We start from the raw sequence: 5,975 nt of genomic DNA on the forward strand, positions 1-5,975 counted from the left end.
AATACGAGGGAGAGCAAAAGGGTCAGCCAGACAAGCCTTGTTCAAATCGATGTAATCCACACACATACGCCAGATGTCATTCTTCTTGAGTATAAGCACCAGGTTAGCCAACCACTCTGGGTGAAAAACTTCAACAATGAACCCGACCGCCAAGAGCCGGGCCACCTCTTCTCCAATGGCCTTGCGCCTTTCCTCGTTAAACCGCCGAAGAAACTGCCTGACCGACTTAAACTTCAGATCAATATTAAGAGTGTGCTCAGCGAGTTCTCTCGGGACACCCGGCATGTCAGAAGGCTTCCATGCAAAGATGTCCCGGTTCTCACGGATGAACTCGATGAGCGCGCTTCCTATTTTGGATCCAAGTTGGCACTAATGATGAACTGTTTGGATGAGTCGCCAGGCACAAAATCAACCATCTTGGTGTCATCAGCTGACTTGAATTTCAACACGGGTTCATGCTCCGTAGTTGGCTTCTTCAAAGACGTCATGTCTGTCGGGTCAACATTATCTTTATAAAACTTTAACTCCTTTGTTGCACAAACAGACTCAACATAAGCGGCATCACCCTCTTCACATTCCAGGGCTATTTTCTGGCTTCCATGTACTGTGATGGTGCCTTTATAACCCGGCATCTTGAGCTGTAGATACACATAACACGACGGAGCCATGAACTTGGCATAAGCCGGCCGTCCAAACAAAGCATGATATGGGCTTTTGAACTTAACCACTTCAAAAGTTAACTTCTCATCCCCAAAGGCTACTTCCAGCTCAATCTTACCAACTGGGTATGCCGACTTACCAGGCACGACACCATGAAAAATAGTGTTGGATTGTTTAAGACTCTTATCAGTCAACCCCATCTGACGAAATGTCTCATAATAGAGGATGTTGATGCTACTGCCCCCGTCCATGAGCACCCTAGTGAACTTATATCCACCAACTTGGGGTGCCACCACCAAGGCCAAGTGACCCGGATTATCAACCCGGGGAGGGTGATCTTCCCTACTCCACACAATAGGCTGTTATGACCATCTCAAATAACGTGGAATCATCGGCTCAACAGCATTTATAGCCCTCTTATGAAGTTTCTGGTCCCTCTTGCATAAACTAGTGGTAAATACGTGGTACTGCCCACTATTCAACTGTTTTGGGTTACTCTGATACCCGGGCTATTGCTGCTATTGCTGCTGATTACCTTGGCCAGATTGCTGATTATAGCCAGCTTGGTTACCCGGATGGCACTGGTTGTGAAAACCGCCTCCGCCTAAACCGGCACCCGAGCCATGAAAGTCGCCTCTGCCTGAACCGCCACCAGGTCCGTGGTTACCATCGAACATGTTGGAATTTTTAAACACCTTCATGATCATACAGTCCTTCCACAGATGGGTAGCTGGCTTCTCCCGGGTGCCGTGTCTCGGACAAGGTTCATTTAGTAGCTGCTCGAGGGTAGGACCTGACCCGCCTGGCCGAGGAGGTGGCCTACCCTTGCGTCGTTGGTTGTTGCGCTGTGTATTGGTGTTAGCCATGAACTCGTCAGCCTTACGTTTATTACCTTCCTCATTCGCCGGGTTATGCTAGTGACCCTTGCCGTTGTTGTTCTTCTTTCCCTTCCATGTCTTCTCTTCATCAGACGCGGGATCCTTGGTACTGTCAAAATCAGCATATTTGACTAGAGCCGCCATCAACTGGCCCATGTCATTACAATCATGCTTGAGCCGCCCCAGCTTCTGTTTCAGAGGTTCAAAACGGCAATTTTTCTCCAACATTAAGACTGAGAGGCGGCATCCATCTTATTAGATGAATGTATTGTCTCCTTGACCCTGCGCACCCAATGGGTCGTGGACTCACCTTCCTCTTGCTTACAATTAGTCAGGTCCACGATTGACATAGGTTGCTTACATGTGTCCTTGAAGTTCTGAATGAATAGGGCTTTTAACTCCTCCCAGGAGCCGATGGAGTTGGGTGGCAACCCTTTCAACCAAGTGTGAGCTGTTCCATCCAACATCATAGTGAAATACTTAGCCATTGTTGCATCGCTGACCTCCAACAGCTCCATCGCCATCTCATAACTTTCGATCCATGCCCCAGGCTGCAAGTCGGCCGTGTAATTAGGCACCTTACGAGTCCCCTTAAAGTCTTTTGGCAAGCGCTCATTAGGTAGAGCCGGCACCAGGCAAGGGACACCTCCTATTCTTGTGGCCAGTCCTGCCTCAACAGAGGTTGCTGGATAAACCGGAAAAGTCTGATGAGCCGCCTGCTCAGCTGCCATTTGAACCGCCCGCTCAGCCTCTTGACGGATCCTCTCCTGATCCACCAAGTTAAGGGCTCCATCCTGCGCCGGCTCATGCCTGCGTGGTTGGTTACGGTGTTGAGCATTGCTTGACATAGCGGCCGAGTCCATATGCCTGCTATAGCTCGGGCTCCGGCTTGGCCGAGGGGTTGAATTGATTCTGTCTCGGCTATAAGAGTACGCATCATGTTGTGCCAGAGCCGTCTGAAGAAGTTCTCTCAACCTTCGTGTCTCGATTGCTGTCGGAGAGTCGCCTTCCATCGGGAGAGCCGCCAAACGAGCCTACGCAGTGATGAGATTCTCCAAAGGGTTAGAAAAGTGACCCGGTGGTATTGGTGTGTAATGAGGTGGAGTGGTATTCATATAGGGTGGCTCCATGGCCCGCGGTTGAACCGGCACCCCGGCCCCGGGTGTTGTGATCCGGTTTGCAGCCCCAGTTGTGTGGAAGAGGTTCCTAGGATTGTAAGCCAGAGGCAGACGTGGCTGAGTTTTCTGGTGCCTTCTCCTCATGACCTCGTTTGATGCATTCAGATCCATTGAGAGCCGGAAAGTCTCCGCTTGAAGCTGCTGAGTAGGAGCATCCAGAGCCACCCGTTCTGCAGCCATCTTGACCTCTTCTGCTGCTAAGTTTTCTTTGGCCTGCGCCACCTCTTCGCGTAGTCGCGCCACCTCCGCATCATGTTGAGCTTTATCTGCCGGCTCAACCGCAGTAGTCAACAGGGCCATCATCCTATCCATGAGGTCCATCAGTACCTGAGCCGGTGGGCGTGCGGGGTCTCCTGGCCCGGCCGCTGCCGACCCGGTGGTTATTGCTGCAGCTGCTGTGGAATTCTGACCGGGCTGAGTGCCAGCCATGAAGACTCCGGCTCAATTCAGCGGCTCAAAGAGGTCTGGAATACTGCTGCCATCGGAACAGCCCCCAAAGCACGCCATCTTGTAGCTGATACAAAGAATTTGTCTCGCCCGAGGACGACTCACCGTCAGAACAGATGGCCGTCTCACCGCCATCCACTGATCCTTCAGAGAATTCACCTCCATGGATTCAACCCACGAAGGCATGCCTCACGGCAGGCTGAGCCCGGGCGGATCTCGCGTGCTGAGCCGTCTCGATGAGGTTGGTGCAGACGTCCGGCTCAGGGCCCGACTCGCCGACCCGGCCGATGAATACATGGATTCTGCCAAAGGGGACCCGGTACCCGTACTCAATTGAGCCGACCTCAGGGCCCTAGCCTTCGTCGTCGATGTAGAGCTTGCCGCGACGACTCTTGGTCATCCGGCCCACAGCGTATCCCTTGAGCCCTTCGAAGTTGCCCTTCAAGAACTCAAATCCACTGTGCGCTGGCCCCACGGTGGGCGCCAACTGTCGTGGAATTTTCACGGCAGATGTCCTAGCGAAAGGACTTAGTCGTAGGGCCATCGCAACTAGGAAGCTTAAAGGGGTTAATCGGGACAAAGGACACGAGAGGTTTTATACTGGTTCGGCCCCTTACGGTGAAGGTAAAGCCTAGTCCAGTTGTTGTTGTATTGCTAGGTTTCAATGACCAAGGAGCGAATCCGCTAGCTTGGCTATCGATCTGCTATTTCTTGTCCTAAGCCGCCGCTGAGTCATCCCCTTATATATACGGGTTGATGCCTGGCGGCCTACAGAGTCCCAGCCGGCTCATAAAACGTATCCGGCTCGGTGACTTCTTTTATATGCCTTTCTTTACAAGTCTTTCTTTACATATGGCGGTTTACAATATTGGGCCTTAAGCCGCCTCTGGGCGTAGGCCTTCTATAAGTCTTAATAAACTATCACCTTGAACGTTTACTGGGCTTCTTCTTGTAACCCGCCATTGGGGTTGACCCGACCCCTCCTGGGCGGGTCATACCTAGTAGCTATATCCCCAACAACCCCCATTAACATTTGGCAGGAGAAAGTAAGAAGATTTAGGAAATTTAGTAGGGGATGGAGTAGAATTGTAGATGCTGAGATTAGGAAAACTAAACAGGATCTATCACAAGAATATGACAGACTTGATATTAAGTTAGAAACTGTTCAGCTTTCTGAGGCAGAGAATTTGAGGATGAAAGAACTCCTACCTAGACTCCATAACCTATAGATTGTAGAAGAAGTTAAAGCCAGACAAAGATCCAGGGACAGAGATATCCTTGAAGGGGATAGGAACACTAACTATTTTCAGGCTGTAGCAAACTAGCTAGAGGAGAAGAAAAAGCCTGATTAGTAAGCTAGAAGGGCCTAATGGCACTGCTACTAATGTCAAAGGCATGTTGGATATAGCCACAAACTTCTATAAGGACCTTTTTAAGAAAGAAGATAGAAAAGGGTTTAGAATTAATAGTAATTTCTTTGCTAATGAGGAGAAAGTCAGTGACTTAGAAAACCAAACTCTACAAAAACCTTTCTCTGAAGGAGAAATAAAGGAGGCCATCTTTGGATCATATCCTGATGGAGCCCCTAGTCCAGATGGTCTATCATTTCTTTTCCTCCAAAACTTCTGGGAAGTAATTAAAAGGGATGTGATAGCCATGTTTGATGATTTCCATATAGGGGATCTGGACCTTTATAGGCTAAACTTTGTTGTGTTGACTCTTGTCCCAAAGGAAAAGAGGCTACCAACATGAAAAAATTTAGGCCTATTAGCTTAATTAATTGTATCTTTAAAGTATACACCAAGGTACTCACAAATAGATTAGCTATGCCGATGAATAGGCTTACTTCTAGATATCGATCAGCCTTTATTAAAGGTAGGTTCATCCTGGAAAGTGTGGTCACAGCACATGAGGTGCTGCACTCCACTTCTAAATCTGGCAACCCAGGAATAGTACTAAAATTAGACTATGAAAAAGCATTTGACAAAGTTAACCTAGATTTCCTTATTGACGGACACGGTGAAGGAGACGACGCCACTGGGGCTTGCCTAGCGCGCTATGCGACGCTGGGGGTAAAAGCATGGAGGAAAGGGACAAAACTTCAGTTTGAGCAGAGAAGAGAAGGCCTGGCTGTTACAAATTTGGGCACAAGTTTGTAATAGGATTAAAATATCTTTCTAAACCTTTAAGTTTAGAGCCGATCCTACTGATTGGTCGGCTGATTAGCGTTTTCTTTCTTTTTTTCTCTAGTTCATCGGTGGACATGCAAGGCATGCTTGTTTTTGGTGTTACTTTCCTGGTCTCATATATAAAATGGGGCCGGGGGCTCAAAATCCTCCTTTTGTCTAAAAAAATAAAAAAATATAATCAAAGCCATTCATTTCATCTATTTTCAATCAAGTAAAACCACAACAAATACAGTATCATGAAGTATGCCAAGCAAGGTGTAATCACAAAAAAACAGCTCTGCATGCTGACTGAATCACACTCACAGGTTCATATCAAATGTGAGATGTCCTAAAACTCATTGTTGGCACAATGTAGCATCTCCGGTCAAGACTTGTGGCCACAGGAACCGTGGCATCGGGCCCAAGCAAATAAATTATAAAGCATCCCAAGAGTCCCTGAGAGACCCGTTTAAAATCCCGCGCACAACTAAATCAAGCAGGTGCAAATGGGTACCTGATGAACCACAAGAATAGGGGATCTATTGTACTCCTTTCGATAAGTAAGAGTGTCGAACCCAACGAGGAGCAGAAGGAAATGATAAGCAGTTTTCAGCAAGCTATTCTCTGCATGCACTAAAATTATC

The 5,975-nt window shown here is 48.2% G+C and overlaps 1 non-coding gene across 1 annotated transcript; it reads right to left on the reverse strand.

Moving 5' to 3' along the window:
• Window positions 1-5,605: 5,605 nt before the first annotated feature.
• Window positions 5,606-5,753, reverse strand: LOC123038540 (small nucleolar RNA snoR2/U65). The gene has a single exon (XR_006417923.1). It is a non-coding gene; the product is annotated as a small nucleolar RNA snoR2/U65 (small nucleolar RNA).
• Window positions 5,754-5,975: the final 222 nt, after the last annotated feature.

The sequence above is a fragment of the Triticum aestivum genome, chromosome 2A (assembly GCF_018294505.1).
Source record: "Triticum aestivum cultivar Chinese Spring chromosome 2A, IWGSC CS RefSeq v2.1, whole genome shotgun sequence".
Classification (NCBI taxonomy): Eukaryota; Viridiplantae; Streptophyta; class Magnoliopsida; order Poales; family Poaceae; genus Triticum; species Triticum aestivum.